Source organism: Lonchura striata, chromosome W (genome assembly GCF_050655825.1).
Source record: "Lonchura striata isolate lonStrDom1 chromosome W, ASM5065582v1, whole genome shotgun sequence".
Lineage (NCBI taxonomy): Eukaryota > Metazoa > Chordata > Aves > Passeriformes > Estrildidae > Lonchura > Lonchura striata.
Genome location: NC_140743.1, coordinates 13147698 through 13167249, shown reverse-complemented (window position 1 = coordinate 13167249; position 19552 = coordinate 13147698). Strand labels below are relative to the sequence as shown.

The following is a 19552-nucleotide window of genomic DNA, read 5'->3' as shown; positions in this document are numbered from 1 at the left end:
TTTGAAATTAATTCCTTTGTCTTTTCTAGTCTTCATGCAGCCCCTTGCTGGTTTTAGATGTTCCTCTACAGCTTTCCAATCATGGCAGTTTTCCCAAGCGAAGTTATCTGACAACTTGGGACTTGGAATTATTCCCTGCTTCTGTAAGTAGTCAGTGCTATTGCTTGCCAGCCTGTTGACTAAACCAACTTGTTGAGAATGAGTGTTTTAGGTTGCTTAAAGAATCGCTGGCAAAGGTATTGACAAAAGCAGGTTTAATATAAAAGTGAAAGTGTCACAAAGTTCTTTGGCAAGGTTTACTCTACTACTTACCAGATGGTCAAAGCACTAAGAGAAAAAGCAAACTAAAATCTAAAATCAATCAGTTTAAAACTAAAATAAACTCAAAAATTGTCTATGTTGAGGCTTGGCGGGGGGATGGAAGAGTGTGGATAAAAAAGAATAAGGAAGACCCTCCGGTTAAGTCTTCTCCATGTTGCTCCTCATGAAGAAGAGAGCCTCTGTCCTCTCTGTAGCTGCCTTTTGAGAGTCAGAATGCTGTCATGATGTTCCTCCTGAGCCATGTATTTTCTAAGGGAGAAAAGACCCAACTCTTACAGCCTTTCCTCACATTCTTTGGTCTTTTGATCATCTTTGTTGCCCTCCTTGGGACCTTCTTCCATCTGTCTGCATCTTTTTGTTGAATTCTGGAGACCAGAACGGGACACAGCACTCCAGGTTCTGCCTGCAGGCATGGCCTCTGTGAGAAGAGGCCAGGGTCTACCCTGTGCTGGACACAGCTAGTTTCTGCTGAAACAGAGATTTTTGGAGTTCACTTAAGTTAACAAAATGAATTAAGCATTTATATTCTAGCTTGTAGAGTTATGTGTTAAATTTTAACCTTTTACTTAAGAAACCTCTGCCATGGTACAAAAGGGCATAAGAAAATGCAAATTTCTGAAGCTTATTGCACAAAGAACAATGCCTCAGAATGAAAAGAACCCAAATAAAGAAGCTTTTCTGTCTTCAAGCCTATCAAGACTAACAGACGCACACAGATAAGCACCGAAGGATCGAAAGCCCATGTGCAGAGAGGAAGAGTTCAAAAGTTCAACCATGAAGAAGACCACGATCTTCAGTCTCAAGAGACCACCAGAGACCCCTGCAGGACCACCACGACAAACCACGCATGCCTAGAAGGGCGTAGACCCATTTAGCATGAGAACAGAAGACAGGTGGGTCCAGGGGTTGAATATGCATAAAAAAGTTGTGCGATGTATTACATATGGAACGCCTTTGTGAATAAAGGTTTGGGTTGGACTAAGGTTCGGGGCACAAGTCTTGGAGAGCTATCTTAGTTGTGCCGAGCACTGGCAATACATACCCACTTCATAACTACCCCAAGTTGTGGAGGCTATTTATTTATTCATTCCGCATATTGCTTCACTGCCAGCTAAGCAACAGACTCCTTGAGGGCTGAATCTGAGAAACTCAGCAAAGCTGGTGGCACCCCTGTGTAAGCATATTTAAGAAATGATGAAATGCTATCCGGGGCAGGTACTTCCCTGTTGCCCTTGGATCTGGAAGGTGGCTATGTCCTGAAGTAACTTTTTCATCCTATTTTGTCCCCCGTCCTGTTGAGGAGGGGCGATGAGAGAACAGCTGTTTGAGCCCCTGGCAGCCTGCCAAGATCTGGCACGAGAAAGGCTGAAAGGTAGGCTTGTCTATGTAGAAGGGGGTTTGGTCATTCTTGTTAGCCACAAAGGCAAAGGGCGGGACTTTCCTTCATCAAGCGGTGGCGTGATTAAAAGAGGCCTTGTCTTGGATTAGGGCAAATTTGGGACAAAACTTCTAAAAGCCCCCCCCCCCCCCCCCCCCAGAAAGCTAATCTACACGGCCCCTCTCCTTAACTGGTTCAGGAAAATTTCCTCAGAGAGAAGTGGAAAAAAACTGTTTATTTAAACAGGTAAAGCACTCCCCAGCACACAAAAAGAAGAATACTAGGTGACAAAAGTTATTCGCTGCTCTGAAGAGATGACAAATTCAGAAAGTCTATCTGGTGGGTGGTCACTCTGTTATCAGTCCCTTCGGTGCTGGGAAAAGCTGCTGCCCAGAGTAGGCCCTTGTAGGCCACAAAGTGCGAGCTCACGGTGTTTCCCCATGTCCCAGTCTGGAACAGGTTTGAACGGATCTAAGAAAAGGGAAAGAAAACTAGTCCAGGGAAAACTTTGACTGCCTCAGCTAGCTAAACCAACTAAAAAGCAAAGGAGCGCAGTGTTCTGCCCCATCTGTGCCCAGACAACACAGTGGAGTTCTGTGTTCCAGCAGACTGTGGAGGAGTGAGTGCAGGCTGATAACAAAATTCTGTGCTTCTTCTTCTCCCCACCTCTGCTCTCAAAGCCCATCTTGAAGGCACAGAATATAATATTCAGCATAAACAGAACACACAATTGGGGATACAAGCATCATAACCTCACCCTAGGACAGGGCAGAGCGCAGTGAACAGGAGTGGGCAAACAGGGCCGTTGCACATATTTGAGGGGGTGGCATGGCAGTGGGCATGGCACAGCAGTTTGCCTGGCAGTTCACACAGGCAGGGCAAGCAGGCAGGTTTGCAGGTTTCCTCCTGCTGGTGGAGTTTTTAGTTTGTTGTGCATTTGTTGGTTGTGTGATAGATACATATTGTAATATTGGCTTTTCATAAATATTAAAATGGAGTCCATATGTGTGGTGTTAAAGTAACTTTGTTATAAAGATATAATTTTTATTTCTGTTGCTAATTAAGGTTAGACATAGTGAAATAGCTGACATAAGTATGCTCTTGTTAAAATGCCTGCTTGGATTGTATAACATCCAATGAACATATGAAGAAGACAGCTGCTACAGTTATGCCAACTATCAGCACTCACTGTCTGAAGACAGTGTGGACCAAGGCCCAAAAATGGAGGTGGTAAGAATGGAATAAAACCACAACCAAAGAATATGCATGCTATAAGAAGGTGGATCCAAGAAGGAGATATGGTAAACAATTCTTGAAACATGTAATCTAATTTGGGGAAACGTTTGCTATGCATAAGGGTCTATGAATATGCAACAGGCTGGTGTAATGGAAAAGGTATTTAAGGGTATGCTCTTGGCTGAATGCCAAGCACTCACCCGTTTTTAACCCTTTGCTTTATTTCTGTCTCCTACTGTCTTTTTATTAAACTTTTTACATTTTACCAGGAAAGTGAATCTTGTTTTTCACAGTTGGCTGGTTTGGGGATTTTTGCTTAGTAATGGTTTTTACACAATCAAAACCTGCAGTTAGTAAAAGTGTATGTAGCCAAATAGAACCCTCAAAAAAAGATGCGTCTGTCCAGACCCCTTCCTGTGCGGTGTGTTTGAGCTTATCAGTGGTACCAGGGGGCGTTGCAGAAGAAGCCTGCCTGTGGTGTGAACAGGTGAATGATCTCCTTTTGCTGGTGGCCGAGCTTAGGGAGAAAGTTGAAAAACTAATAAGTTTTAGGGAAAGTGAAAGAGAAATAGATTGGTGGTGTTCTGCCCTTCCATCCTTGAGGGATGCCCACCAGGAGTCAGAGGATTCCCATGCCTCCCACTGTCAGGCAATAGGACGACACCTGGTGGATGAAGGGGAGTGAAAATGGGTCCCTATTTCTCAGAACCCCGGGTTTGGCTGGGGTTCTCGTGTGGTGGTAGAGCTTCTCCTCCAACCCGCGTTCCCAAAGGAAAACTCCGCAGTCTCTTCTTGTTCGGTCTCAAGATGTTTTATTGCTAGTTATCTAACAGATTAAGTTCTCGGGCTGCGGCCCTTTGGTCAGCGGCCCAGGCAGAGAGGCACACACTCCTGACACCCTGACTGTCTGGTGTCTTCTTCTCCTCTCTCCCCGCCCAGGGCTGCTGCTATCTTTTATAAGATACATTACGTATAACATGTTTACAATTATTCCCCAATACCTATTACCTACGTTACCAAGTGTTTCTCTATTCTAAACCAATCTGTGAGTGCCAACATCACCAAGAACATGGAGGCAAGGAAGAAGAAAGAAGAAGGATGGGTTCAGCCCACTTTCCTCCATCTTAGAACTTCTGACCCCCATGTACAAAGTAAAAACCCCCCTGTACATGCACTAAAACCCCCCTGTACACTACCAAAAAATATTTCCCTCTACTTTGTGACTACATTTACTATACTATCTAGCACTTTGTGACTGCTTGTTCTACCTTCAAAGTTGGTAATTCATTCCATGGTTCAAACTCGAAATCACAGCTAAATCCAGCTGCCTGCTGGGGTTCAGACTGCGTCTGACCACGGCCTGGAGCCTCTAAAAATGTCTGAGAGGCATTTTGAGTTCCCACACCTATTCAGGGAGGTAATAAACATTCCTCCTGACCCCCATCACCTACCCAGAAAAGGTATAAGGATCTAGAGCATCAGCCAGATGACATAGAAGAATATTATCTGCCTAGTGAGCCTCCCAATTACGCTTCATCTGTCAGACAGATATGTTATGTGTATTTTAGATAATTTGTGCTTGTGAGAAAGAGATATATGAAATATGTTATATTGGTAAGAAATATTCCTGTAAGTTTTCTTAAGCACTCAAGCTAGGGACAGGAAAGTTGCTTCACAGTATTTCGAAACCACAGCTGGCTGCAGGGAGAAAAGGACCTAATTTGCAAACTAATGGACATGGCTGGCTAAGAGATGAGTGCTTCTCCAAGGTAATCAGAAGAACACCCAGGCAATGAATACATACTTGATAAATATCTCAGACTGAGGTAGCCAGAGCCATCAAGAAGATGAATCTCAACATCTTCCAGTAACCCTCTGATTGGCATACATCTCTTCCCAGACACAGTTTTGTTCAGCTGCAGAGAAAAGAGACTCTATGAATATGTGAGACTTTAAATGGAAAGAAAAGCCCGATGGACGAAATCCCTGCCTCGAGCAAAATAAACTGTATAAACACCACTTGAGCAGGACGGTTAGTGTGAACATAGGGGACCCTCTGCTGCAGTGGCCAAACCTGTGTCTCACCCAGCACCGATCCCAGGCTTGGCACTGACCTTTTTTTCTTTTTTTGATAGTGGCTTTTCATTGTTATTCTCTAAATATATATTTGGAACATGTAATAAATTTTCTTTAATTAATAAATTATATTAATTTATAAAAACCACCTCTAACATTAAAAAGAAAAGAAGGGTAGTCATAGTGGGTGACTGCAGGGATTGAAAGACATGGACCCTACTATCCAAGCAAAGCTGTTTTATTACATTAGATCACCAGTATATATAGGTCTCTACATTCCATACAAAAATTTCCACCCAGATCCCTTTGCCCTTGTTCCGTGGCATCACAATCTTCTCTGTTATCATTCTTGTGCCAGTAACATCCTTGTTACATTCTTTCACCAGCAATGCCCTTGTTACATCTTCCCTCATTGGAGCGGTCAGTGTCAGAGGATCAGAGTGACCAGATATGACAACTTCACTTATGTTCTTGCCTTGAGTTTATCTCTCCCATGGTTTTCACTGCACCAGGGCCAAAAGGTTGGCAGCACTATCCAGCTCAGCTTCTGTAGCTGTCTGATCTTTCACAGGTGACTTCCTTCTGAGGGGAACAGAGGCCCCAATATGTTGACTAGACCCATTCCAGAGGGAGGTCTCCTGTCTCCCTGGGGCCTGGGTACACTATATTACTGAGAGACTCCCTGGACTGATTCAACCCTCTGATTATTACTCACTGCTGATACTCCAGGCTGGCAGTGATGAGATTGAAAAGAGGAGCATCAGAGCAATTAAAAGGGACTTTAGGGCACTGGGTAAAGTGGTTGATAGGGCAGGAGCACAGGTAGTGTTCTGTTCAGTCCCTTTGGTAGGAGAGAAAAACAATAAAAGGCATAGGAGAGCCCACATTACCAACAAGTGGCTCAAGGGTTGGTGTTATCAGCAGGATTTTGGGTTCTTTGATCATAGGGCAACTTTTATAGCACCTGGCCTGCTGGAACTGGATGGGCTTCATCTCTACGTTAAGGTGTTCTGGTTTGAAAGCAAAACCAGTGAGAGACTCCAAGTCAGAAATACAATTTATTGGGAAAAGGTAAAAGAAACAAAATACATGCAATAATACAAAAGAAATACCACTGACAGAGTCAGAATATAACCTGATGCCCCTTTGGCCAGCGTGTTGGTAGAAGTCCAAATTGGAGTGGCTGCAGTCCTCCTGGAGTGGCAGATGTGGTTTCTGTTGGAGCAGTGATCCTGTAGAAGAGTGTAGTCTTGCTCTGAACGTCCAGTGGAAAACCCCACCTGTTCTTGGAAACCTGTGGAAAGACTGACTATGATGTCCTCAAAACCCAGATTATATCCAGTTAAGAATGCTTGGCTTCTCCCTCTGGGTGGAGCATCTCACAATAGGATTTTATAGTTCTTATCAGTCATGCAGTGGCATTCAATAGCTTACTATCAGCAGATGTCTCCCCTGAGAGAGGATTGGTTGTGAAAAGGATAAGGAAAACTGCCCACTTAACAGAAGATAACTGCTACACAAATGGCAAATAGAATACATCTTGCTTCTCAGTCTAGGACATTATCCACCTCTTATTCTATTTCCATCTGTATCACGATGAAACCTTACACCCAGTTCTCACTTAAGACTATGTTTCTCTGTGGTACAGAATGAGTTTTCCTGTTTTTCTGCATCACCCACCAAGTGTAACCACGTCCTTGAGCAAAAACAATCCCACAGATGGGTTTGTCTTTGCCTGAGGTGGGATTAATCTAGACAGTCTTTCCTAAAATACCTTTAATGTGTATCACAGGAACTTTGTCTCCATCCACTGTTTGCAGGGGTTCAGACTGGGCAGGACCAACTCGATTAATGGACCCTCGGGTGTTGACCATCCAGGTGGCTTTTGCTAAGTTCAATTCCCAATTCCTGAAGGTTCCCCCACCAAGTGCCTTCAGGGTAGTCTTAAGTAGTCTGCTGCATCGTTCAACTTTCCCAGCATTTGGTGCATGATAGGAGATATGATATATCCACTCAATGCCATGTTCTCTGGCCCAGGTGTTTATAAGGCCGTTCTTGAAATGTGTTCCGTTGTCCAACTCAATTCTCTCAGGGGTGCCATGTCTCCACAGGACTTACTCTTCCATTCCCGGGATGGTGATCTGGGCAGTAGCATGAGGCACAGGGTAGGTTTCCAACCATCCTGTGGTTGCTTCTACCATGGTCAGTACATAGTGCTTGCCTTGGCGGGTTTGGGGAAGTGTGATGTAGTCAATTTGCCAGGCTTCCCCATACCTATACTTCAACCATCGCGCACCCTACCACAGAGGCTTCACCCTCTTGGCCTGCTTGACTGCAGTTCAGGTCTCGCAGTTGTGGATGACCTGTGAGATGCTGTCCATAGTAAGGTCCACCCCTCAGTCACGGGCCCATTGGTATGTTGTGCCTCTCCCCTGATGACCAGAAGCATCATTGGCCCACAAGCTAGGAATAATTCTTCCTTATGTCGCCAATCGAGATCCACCATTGATACTTTCACCTTGGCAGCTCGGTCCACTTGCTCGTTGTTGTGATGGTCTTCAGTAGCCTGATTCTTGGGTAAGTGCGCATCTACATGCCGAATCTTCTCGGCCAGCCTCTCTACTCAGGTGGCAATATCCTGCCAAATCTCCACGGCCCAGATGGGTCTCCCACTATGTTTCCAGTTGGACTTTTTTCCAGCAACTCGGCCATCCCAATAGAGCATTAGCTACGATGCATGAGTCGGTGTAGAGATAGAGTCTCAGCCACTTCTCTCATTCAGCAATATCCAAAGCCAGCTGGACGGCTTTAGGCTCTGCAACGTGACTCAATCCAACTTGCCCCTCAGTAGCTTGTGCAACTCATCGTGTGGGACTCCATACTGCAGATTTCCATTTCCGGTTAGTGCCTACAAATCGGCAGGAGCCATCAGTGAAAAGGGCATATTGCCTTTCAGTCTCTGGTAGCTCATTATATGGTGGGGCCTCCTCGGCACGTGCCACTTGCTCCTCTTCTTCAGGAGACAATCCAAAAGTCTCCCCTTCAGGCCAGTTTGTTATAATTTCCAGATTCCCTGGGCAATTCGGATTTCCAATACAGGTGCGCTGGGTGATGAGGGCAATCCATTTACTCCATGTGGTGTCGGTGGCATGATGTGTGGAAGGAACCTTTCCTTTAAACATCCACCCAAGCACTGGTAGCCAGGGTGCCAGAAGCAGCTGTGTTTTGGTGCCAATTACTTCTGAGGCAGCTTGAACTCCTTCATAGGTGGCCAAGATTTCCTTCTCTGTGGGAGTGTAGTTTGCTTCAGAGCCTTTGTATGTCTGGCTCCAGAATCCCAGTGGTCTACCCTGTGTCTCCCCAGGCACCTTCTGTCAAAGGCTTCAGGATAGACCGTGGTTCCCAGCTGCAGAGTAGAGCATGTCTTTCACCTCTGGTCCCATCCTGACTAGGCCAAGGGCTACTGCATGAGCGATTTCCTGCTTGATCTGGGTGAAGGATTGTTGCTGTTCAGGGCCCCAGTGGAAATTGTTCTTCTTGCGTGTGACCAGGGAAAGAGGGCTCACAATCTGGCTGTACTCGGGAATGTGCATCCTCCAAAAGCCTATGGCACCTAGGAAAGCTTGTGTCTCCTTCTTGTTGGTAGGTGGAGACATAACAGTGACCTTGTTGATTACTTCTGTTGGGATCTGATGACATCCATCTTGCCACTTGACTCCTAGAAACTGAATTTCTTGAGCTTGTCCCTTAAACTTGCTTTGCTTAATGGAAAAACCAGCTTTCAGCAGAATCTGGATAATATTCTCTTGCCGTGTCCCTGCCCCAGATCACTGTCCTCAGCCCCGGCTAGCTCTCCTGCGGGGCGAGTAGGGCGAGTGGAAGCACCCTCCGCTGTACCCGGCTGGGCTTTGGAGAGTGCTTTGTGGGTCCTGAGGTTGCTGCTGATTCCAACGGCGAGGAAATGAGGAGAGGCACTTGTTGGGGGCAAAAATCCAATGTTTATTGAGGTCCTGTGAATCCAACAGCACCGGAGGGGGCCAGCCAACAAGAGCAACTCGGGGGTGCTGGCAACATGTTACATAGGGAGAGGGAGGGGGGGCCGATCAGCCAGTGGGGGAACAGACAGGAGTGACTCTTGTGGGGATTGACATCTGGGGGATCCAGTGAGGGGGAGACAGGGTAGGGGTCCCAGGACCTCATCCAATCACTCGGTGCCCTGGATGGAAGTTTCTAGAGGTAGGGGAAGGGGCACTGAGTGACAGACAAGGCACTTGGGAGGGGGCAGGGGACTGGCTTGGCATTTTCTAGGGAAACTGACACTTGGGGAAAGGCGGGAAAACTCAGGGAGAAACCAATACAGTATGGGGGTACACTGGAACAAACCATGACAGAATAAAGATGTAATAAAATATATAAAACCGCAACTCCACATCTCCCTCTTTTTTTTTTTTTTTGTTTAAAAGGAAAGGGAAGAGGGAAGTAAAAATAACTTTTATAATACTAAAGCTAATGACAAATACAACAAAGGCTAACAAAAGTAAAAGTCCAGTTTGAACCAGGAATTGGATTCAACCAGAGTCCCCATCCTTCGAAAAGAGACCCCAGCCAATCTGATGATTCTTTCTTGAGATGTGTTATCATATTTTGCATTTTGTCTATGGTGGCACGGGTGTCCTCTGCCTTAGAACTTAGATTCATACAGCATTTGGCCAACGTAGTCTACATGTTAGCCTGAAGCTGAGGAATAATCCATGCCTGCTGGGGTCTTACGTTGATCGTGATGGTGAGAAGGATGAGGCTCAGTGTGGGTGACATCCTGGGTTGAATCTAAAATGGGACAAAATCTGAAAAATAACTTGAAGATACACTAACAATCAGGGTAGGGGAGGTCCAGCTCAAAAGGGAACAAAGAACCAAGGGAACTGGAAAGGGAAGAGGTAGACCCAAAAAGGGAAGATTTTTTCTGCCTTCTGAAGGCAGCATGTCCCACCTGAGGACTCTCCGGTTTGGCTTGGACTTTCGGAACATACGGCCTGACAAATTTGGAGGGGATCCATCTCAGGCCTGAGGGCGTGGATACACAAGCATATCCCCGTCCCCAGGTGACTAAGTCATAGGGCCCCTCCTGCCGCCAGGTCTCAGGATCTTTAATGAGGACCGGCGGATTTTCCCTGACCTTGCTCTGCTCGTAGTTGTTAAAGTGCCGAGTGACTGGCGGATTTAAACATTCAAAAGAGCAGTTAAGAAAGTTAATGGTAAAGAGGGCCTGCGCTAATTGAACCTGGGGGGACTCTACCTTCATTACTGGCTGTTGTTGTTTTAACATCCGTCTAAGACTCTGGTGAGTCCTCTCCACCACGGCCTGGCCTGATGGGGAATAGGCGATGCCAGTCTTGTGTTCTATTCCCCATTGCTGTAGGAAGCTGGTGAGCTCCTTGGAGGTGTAACCTGGGACATTATCTGTTTTGATTAATTTGGGGACGCCCAGCATAGAGAAAGCCTGTATCAGATGTTTTTCGATATCTGAGGCTTTCTCCCCTGTGTGGGCAGAGGCGAAAACTGCCCCAGAGAAGGTGTCAACGGAGACATGGACGTACTTCATCCTCCCAAAGGAATGGATGTGAGTAATGTCCATCTGCCACACCTCACAGGACTTCAGACCCCTAGGATTAGCCCCTGCGCTCACTGATGGTAGAGGGAGCGACTTACAGGACGGGCAGGTGGCCACAATGGCCCGAGCCTGGTCTCGGGTAAGGTGAAACTGTCTTACCAGACCTGGCGCATTTTGATGGTAGAGCTGGTGGCTTATTTTAGCCTGTTGGAATTTATCAGGGAGCGGCGCCATTTGCACGGGGGCGGCAGCGAGGGAATCGGCACACCTATTGCCCTCGGCCAAGAACCCCGGCAGGTCAGTGTGTGACCTGATGTGCATCACATAGAACGGTTGCTCCCGGTGGGAGACCAACTTAATTAATTTTGAGAGCAACCTATTCAAGGCATCGTTGGAAACACCTTGCAGGATTGCATCCTGTGCTCTAGACACTACACCTGCTACATAAGCCGAATCGGTGACCAAATTAAAGGGTTCAGAGAACCGCTCGAAAGCTCTAACGACGGCGGCCAACTCAGCTATCTGAGGGGAGGATCCTTCCACCTCAACAACATCTGCCTCCCACCGCTGAGTTTGAGGATCTTTCCAAGTTACCACAGACTTGTGGGACCCTCCGGATGTGTCAGTAAAACTCTTAGGGCTTTCAAGGGTTTCTTGCTCTGAATTCGCTTTGTTGATAGTGTGAATTGAATCTCTGAATTAAAAATTTTGTGGGCCGGTCTCAAAACTGAAATTTTGCCTGTGTAGCTATCTAGAGCAAATTGTAATGATTCATTTTCCTGTAACAGGTGTTCCAACATAGCCTTTGTGAATTGGCCCAATTCTAATTTAATGGGAACGTGAATGCATTCAAAGTCACATCCCGCCAACTCCCGAATCCGCGCTCTAGCCTTGCGGATTAGATCTGCCACCAGCTCTTGTGGTCGTGTCATTCTCTTGGACCGGTGGTGACTTAGGAAAACCCACTCTATGATGGAGAGTGGGTCCCTTCGGTCCTGGTTACCCTTCCCTAGGGTGTCTGTCCACTGAAAGATCACACCGTGGAGGTGTGGCAGTCTGCCCAATATGATGAATTTGAAGGGCAGACCCGGATCGTACCGGTGGGCCTGCCTGGCACATATTGTCTCCTGAACCCTCTCTAACGCAGCCTTGGCCTCTGGGGTGAGTTCCCTAGGAGAACTAGGCTCTTCCCCCCCCTTTCAATAAATCAAAAAGGGGGGCTAGGTCTTCGTTGGGGATACCTAACCAGGGTCTCACCCAGTTCAAGGATCCACACAGCTGCTGAACATCAGCTAGGGTCCGAATGTTATTTTTGATTGCCAATTTTTGCGGAACAATGGTCCACTTGTTTATTTCCAAACCAAGGTACCTCCAAGGTGGCATCCGTTGAATTTTATCTGATTGCAGCTCGAACCCCACAGCAACCAACGCATCAGTTGTCAGGTTAAGCGCGTGTGTAAGTAAATCGCTGTTGGGGGCACAAATGAGTATGTCATCCATGTAATGTTGTATTATCACGCCCTCGGTGGCTGCACGCACAGGGGACGGCAATGAAGAAACGTACCACTGGCAGATAATAGGGCTATTTCTCATGCCTTGTGGTAAACATCTCCAGTGATATCTCTCCATTGGGGCTTCTCGGTTGGTGGAAGGAACCGAGAAGGCAAAATGTGGCACGTCTTCAGGATGTAGAGGAATTTGGAAAAAACAGTTTTTTATATCAATGGCTGCCAATTCCCAATTTTCAGGTAACATTGTGGGGGACGGCATCCCTGGCTGGAGAGGACCCATGTCTTTAATGACTTTATTTATTGCACGAAGGTCGTGGAGGAGGCGCCACTCGTCTTTGCCAGGTTTCTTGAGAACAAAGACGGGGGAATTCCAGGGAGATGTTGTTTCCTGGATGTTCCCCTGAGCGAGCTGCTCATCCACAAGCTCCCAGAGCGCTTTTAATTTTTGTTTGTTGAGCGGCCACTGCTCTACCCAGATTGGTGTATCTGTAAGCCAATCCAACTTCTGAGTAGGATGCTCCTGAGGGGCCACTACCCGAAAAACCTGGGGGATCGGTATGTCAACTGTGACCCCCTATTGTGCCATTAGGTCCCTCCCCCATAAGGGTTCCGTTTAGTCCAATACAAACGGACGCAAATAAGCTGATTGTCCATTTGGCCCCTCAAATTTTACAATGCTCTTTGATTGTTTGGCCAATTGAGAACCCCCTACACCCTGAATCTGTCCTGCCACATCCTGCAATTCCCATCGTGATGGCCAGTCCCACGAGGGGATGACTGTCACGTCTGCCTCTGTGTCGAGAAGTCCATTGAGATATTTGTGCTCCCCGCCTTTCCACATGTAGCACGAAATTTTAGGTCTTTCCTTCCCCAGTATCTGGGCCTGACACGCCTGGTAGATTTTGTTGGGTGTCTGCTTCCATATGTCTTCGGGGAAAACTGGAGGCCCAGATACAGGAATGGCTTGGGCGATGATTTGGCCCTTGGGGAGGAAGACTGGCGGGTGAGCACAGTGCAGCCACAAGACCAAGTGTTTAGGATGTGCAGATGTCAGACTTGGTGCAATGGTGATGTCGAGTGGCGTGAACTTGTGTCCCCAAGAACGATACACTTACTGTGGAGGTTCCTCCAGGTTCCGGGGTCCTTGGTGTCAACAGTAATAAAGTGCCAATAGGTATCCTTCAGATGTAAAGGTTCAGTCAGGGCCAACCTATAGGGAGAGAAATTGGATTGAGTATTAAGAATGGGCCTGGGGTGGTCGGGATCCCGGCCAAGCCAGGCTTTTGAAATGAAATTCACATCCTCCCCCATACAGGCTGGTTTGTCAGCCGTAGTCAAATCTGATAGGGTGTAGTTTCTAGTGGTGATGTTTTTGTCCCTCCCCTCCTCAGATGTTGATTGTCCCACCATATTTATTTCTGCACGCAGGAAGAGACTGCACTGGTCTATTAGTTTTTTTGGTTCCCCCCTGGGTTGGGGGCACCTCGCCCTTGCTGCTGCTGTCGGAATTTTAAAAAGTCATCCCTCAATGGGCATTGTGGAGCCCAATGGCCTCTTTTATTACAAAGATTGCAGGGTCTATTTGAATTAAATCCTCTTGCAGGTGACCTTGGAAAGCAGCGTTTGGGAGCAGGAGTAGTTGATGGGGTGACGGCTTCAGCGAAGGAGACTCTCCTGGATGGTGCTCGGGGAGTCCCCTGCGAGTCTCTGGGTGGGATGGTCACCTTGCGGGAGCAGACGTCCAGCATGCTTTGTAATGTAGGCTCCGGATCGAGAGGGAGACTCAAGATGGCTTGCCTGCATGCCTCGTTGGCATTTTGCCTGGCAACTTCGGTGATGATGCCTCTCCTGAGGCCCTCGTCCGGAACCTGTGCCTCAATGGCTCAGCATAGACGATCCACAAAACTCACAAATGACTCTAATGGCTCCTGCTTTATAGATAAATAGTTAATAGTTGGGCTGGCAGGCCTTAGTTTAAAAAAGGCCTTCTCCGCTGCCTTCGCAGTGACTACTAAAGCCTCCCTGGGAATTTTTCAGTCTGCTTTGGCCCAAATTCCCAATCCCCAGCCCCGCACAGATGGTCAATTGATAACATTCCCCCATCCACATCCGTAGAGGTTTCTGCATTGGCCCAGAGGTCTGGCAAAAACTCCCTCACTTCCCACCTCCATGCGGACTCCCAAACTAAAAACTCAGCCTGAGTTATTAAACATGAAAAGAGAGTTTGCATGTCTGCGGGAACATACTCTGCAGAGGCAAGTGTTGCCTTTAACATCCCTCTAAAAAACTCGCTTTCACGGCCGAATTCCTTCTGGGCCTTGCAGAGGTCTTTGATGACTTGTTGTGGAATGGGGGACCACTGTGCGAGGGGCCTGCCCCCCTGCCGTGGGGTGAAGGTGACAGGTGCAGCAGAGAAGGCAGGCAGGGAATGGGGCAGGACAGAGTTCCCACGCTCCCCTGCCCCCGCCGCCCTCACGTGACCCCAAAGCGTGGGAACCGGGGGAGGAGGAGGAGGCAGAGTCAGGGCCAGGGGGAGTGGCTGATAGAAAGCTCCCCCCAGAGGTGGAGCTGGGGGACGAGATGTTAAATAATTCAACAGGGGAGGTGACTGAGGTGGGTGGAGGAGAGAAGTGGGAGGGAAAATCTGGGGAGTGGAAGGGGTTGGCTGTTGATCGGAAGGGGTTTCGAGAAAAGGCTGGAAAGGGATTGTGGGAAGAAGGAGCACATGTGGAGGGAAAAGCCATGCGGTCCCTGCCATGTTGTGTCCTTTGAGAAGAGGGGAAACCATTTTATGGACTGTGGGATAAGGGGTTAGGAACAGAATCAGGGAGACTAAAGCTTACAGAATGTCTACAGGATGGGACTGTACATTGCAGGGAAACAGAGGAACTGGCAGAGTCCAGAGCAGTGCCAGCACTGTCCTGGTAAGGGTTCCGAGGATTCTCAGAGGGGCCAGAATCTGCCTATGGACATAGCCAGGATGCCTGTCTAAGAATCCCCGGTTTTTGGAAAGAGGGAGAGGAGAGAGGGGTAGGATTTTTAGAACTGGGGTTTGGTTTGTCAGCCCATGGCTGTGGCAGAGCTTCATAATTGTTTTTAATAATATCCCTAATATGCAGTGCCAAATAAGTAAATTTGGACAAGGAAGGATCCCCCTGCTTGAGGATTTCCCTTCCAACCTGGTCCCAGAAGGGGACTGTCCTGGGTTGTAAGATAAGCTTGTATTCTATTTGCCATCTGTTGAAGGCAAACCTGTTGGGCAGGTTTTGTTATCTCTCCCAAAGACAATGGTTTGTCCCATAGAGGCAATGGTTTGTTTATACACTATTGACTGACTCACTGCCAGGCTGGTAAATGTAATACCGTGAGGGGTCCCACCCAGAGGGGGAAGCCAAGCACTCTATTATTGTTTAAAGGGGTAGCTCTTTGGAGAGACGAGGCAGCTCTCTGGGCGGGACTCCGAGAGAAGCAGCTCGCTCTCTCTCTTCGCGGGATTCCCAAGGAAGCAGCTCTCTCTCTCTTCTTCGCGGGATCTCGCAGCGAAACAGCCGGGGAGGCGGCGGCGGCGGAGCTCGGAGGCAACCCCGGCGCAGAGGAAGACAGGCCCCACTGCCACCAGATCTTCAGAGGAAAACTATACCCTTCAAAAGATCACCACTGCAGCTGCAGTTCATTAACCACTGCAAGGGGAGCAATCATCCCAGCAGGACTGCTACTGGCACCCCGAATCCTCAGGTTCTGGACTTTTTTTTTTTTTTCACTGGTTTTGTTTGTACCGATTGCATTTGCCTTTTTAAATTGTTGTCTAGTTTTCTCCTAGTAAAGAATTGTTACTCCCATTCCCATATCTTTGCCTGAGAGCCTTTTGATTTAAAACTCCTAGTAATTCGGAGGGGGGGGTTTACCTTCTCCATTGCACAGGAGGCTTTTGCCCTCCTTCGCAGATTCCTGTCTTGTTGAACCTAGACAGATTTTGGCGCCCAACGTGGGGCCCGAGGGCATTGAGAGGGAAAAAGGATTAACAGTTCTTAAGTAATTTGGTTTTTTGTTGCGTGTAAAAACATCTTCAGCATCACCATGTGGTCTAGTTTACCTTGGTTTGGGTGGCATGTGATCGTAGCTATAGTTTTCCCATTTGCAGACCCTTATCTAAAAATGGGTCCTATAACTAAGGCTACGGTGTCTATTGTCAAGTTTGGCTTCTGGGTTAATTGGGTGAGGAATTAATGGATCTTTAATTTCCTCTGGAAGGCAGGTACATGGATTCATAGCTATCACACATTAACTGTATGTTTTTGGGGTTACTTTAATAACGGTACCTACTGCGAGGAAATAGCGCCTGGGCAAACTTTCTCCCAACCTTTTAACCATCTTTTTGGGTCTGCTCCACCAGTTCTCAAAGGGTTAAGATCCTTTCTAAGTGCTAATGATACCATACAATGGGTGGTGTTGCTGATAGTCCTGTTATATTTAGCATTCAGAGATAAGGGAAGATTAACCTGGATAACTACCCTCACACCTACACCACAGACTCGAGATGCTGCTGCTCCAGAGCCTGACCCTGCCCCACAGCCCACCTCAGAAATGAACCGTCCAGATTGGGAGAGGGTTCTGGTTAAGGAGATACGAGAGATGCTGAAGGAGTGCATTTCCCCAGCTGGTGAGAAACCGGCCCTTTGCCTTGAGGAGGGACAGTCTAATAGTACAGCTGTGGAACCCACTAATGTTACAACTGTCCAGATTCCAGCTGAACCACAAAGGCAGTCACGGTCAGCAGCAGTGGCCCCGGTAGAAACAAGGAAGTCTAAGGTGAAAGCAGAGCACCCTGCAGATAGGGACAGGAATGGAGGAACCTCACAACCCACAGGGGAGCCAGAGATTGCTATCATCACCGAGTCCCTGACGTACGAAAGTCTTCGTAATCTGCATAAAGACATTGTGCGACGAGGGCGTGAGGCTTATGCTACCTGGCTACTCCGGGTTTGGGATCTTATGGGTACAGGCGTGCAGCTGGACGGTGGTGAGGCAAGGAACTTGGGACCTTTGACCCAGGACTCGGGTATAAATCAGGTTTTTCTAAGGGAGCCAGGGTCCCTTTCTCTCTGGGAGCGGCTCTTAATGAGTGTCAGGGAGAGGTTTGTCCACAGAGAGAGAATGCAAGAGCACCATCATAGAATGCGCTGGAAGACCCTCGAGGAAGGGATCCAACAGCTGAGGGAAGTGGCAGTATTGGAGGTACTCTTTGGGAGGGATGGACAACACAATAATGACCCCGACAAGGTCAGGTGTACAGGACAAATGCTGTGGAGTCTGGCAAATCTTGGGCCATCTCAATACACCACCTTCATTGCAACAATCAATGCTGACGCCCACCGGGAGACAATAGGTTCTGTTGCCAACAAACTTAGGAATTATGAGAGTATGATTAATGGCCCAATGCAGGCTCATATCTCAGCTGTGATTAAGGAGTTTCAAGAGGAGATGAGGGAGGAGATAAGGAAGGTTAATGCAGCACCCGTGAGAGTCACAGGCCCCAGAATCAGCGCCCAAAAATCCCCAGCTAGAGAGAGAGGGTACACCCCAAGGGCTAATCTGTGGTTCTTCCTGCGTGACCATGGGGAAGACATGGGGAGGTGGGATGGGAAACCCACTTCTGTCCTGGCAGCACGGGTCCGTCAACTTAAGGAGGGAAACTCTAACCGGGGGAGTTCCACCAAAGTGAAGGTAGCCTCAACCTCCCGTGACCAAGCTTGTGGGTACGATCTGTCAGACCCCCTTGAAGGGACCTCTAGTATGTATGCCCAGGAAAGGAATGATAACCAGTGTTAGAGGGGCCCTGTCTCTAGCCAGGGAGAGGCACGGGAAAACCGGATCTTCTGGACAGTTGTGGATCCGATGGCCTGGCACATCAGAGCCACAAAAATATGATGCTTTAGTTGATACTGGTGCACAGTGTACTCTGATACCATCGGGACATGTGGGGGCAGAGCCTGTTTCCATTGCTGGTGTGACAGGGGGATCACAACAATTGACTCTGGTGGAAGCCGAGGTGAGCCTGACTGGGAAGGAGTGGAAGAAACATCCTATAGTGACTGGCTCAGATGCTCCATGTATCCTAGGCATAGACTTCCTCCGGAACGGCTATTACAAAGACCCAAAGGGACTCAGGTGGGCTTTTGGAATAGCCGCTGTAGAGGCAGAAGACATTAAGCAATTGAACGCCTTGCCTGGACTGTCAGAAAACCCCTCTGCAGTAGGACTCCTAAGGGTGGAAGAGCAACGAGTGCCAATTGCAACCTCGACAGTGCACCGCCGGCAGTATCGGACGGATCGAGATGCCGTGATCCCCATCCACAAAATTATTCGGGAGCTGGAGAGCCAAGGGGTGGTCAGCAAAACCCACTCACCCTTCAACAGCCCCATCTGGCCTGTGCGCAAGTCTGACAGAATGGGGATTGACTGTGGACTATCGTGGCTTAAATGAAGTGACTCCACCGCTGAGCGCTGCTGTACCGGATATGCTGGAACTCCAGTACGAGCTGGAGTCCAAAGCAGCAAAGTGGTATGCCACCATTGATATTGCTAATGTGTTTTTCTCCATTCCTCTGGCAGTAGAATGCAGGCCTCAGTTCGCTTTCACCTGGAGGGGCGTGCAGTACACCTGGAACCGACTGCCCCAGGGGTGGAAGCACAGCCCCACCATCTGCCATGGACTGATCCAGACTGCACTAGAAAAGGGTGAGGCTCCAGAACACCTGCAATACATTGATGACATCATTGTGTGGGGGAGCACAGCAGCAGAAGTGTTTGAGAAAGGTGAGAGGATCATCCAGATACTACTAGAAGCTGGCTTCGCCATCAAGAAGAGCAAAGTCAAGGGACCTGCCCGAGAGATCCAGTTCCTGGGAGTGAAATGGCAAGACGGAAGGCGCCAGATTCCCACTGCGGTCATCAACAAGATCACAGCTATGTCCCCACCAACCAGAAAAAAGGAAACACAAGCTTTCCTAGGCGCCATAGGTTTCTGGAGAATGCACATTCCTGAGTAGAGCCAGATTGTGAGCCCTCTTTATCTGGTTACCCGAAAGAAGAATGATTTCCACTGGGGCCCTGAGCAGCAACAAGCCTTCACCCAGATCAAGCAGGAGATCGCTCATGCTGTAGCCCTTGGCCCAGTCAGGACGGGATCAGAGGTCAAGAATGTGCTCTATTCTGCAGCTGGGAACCATGGGTTGTCCTGGAGCCTTTGGCAGAAAGTGCCTGGGGAGACTCGAGGCCGACCACTGGGATTCTGGAGCCGAAGTTACAGAGGGTCTGAAGCCAACTACACTCCCACAGAGAAGGAAATCTTGGCTGCCTTTGAAGGAGTTCAAGCCGCCTCAGAGGTAATTGGCACAGAAGCACAACTCCTCCTGGCAC

The 19552-nt window shown here is 48.2% G+C and overlaps 1 pseudogene; it reads right to left on the bottom strand.

Moving 5' to 3' along the window:
* Positions 1 to 593: 593 nt before the first annotated feature.
* LOC146763075 (uncharacterized) lies at positions 594 to 14304 on the bottom strand (annotated as a pseudogene).
* Positions 14305 to 19552: the final 5248 nt, after the last annotated feature.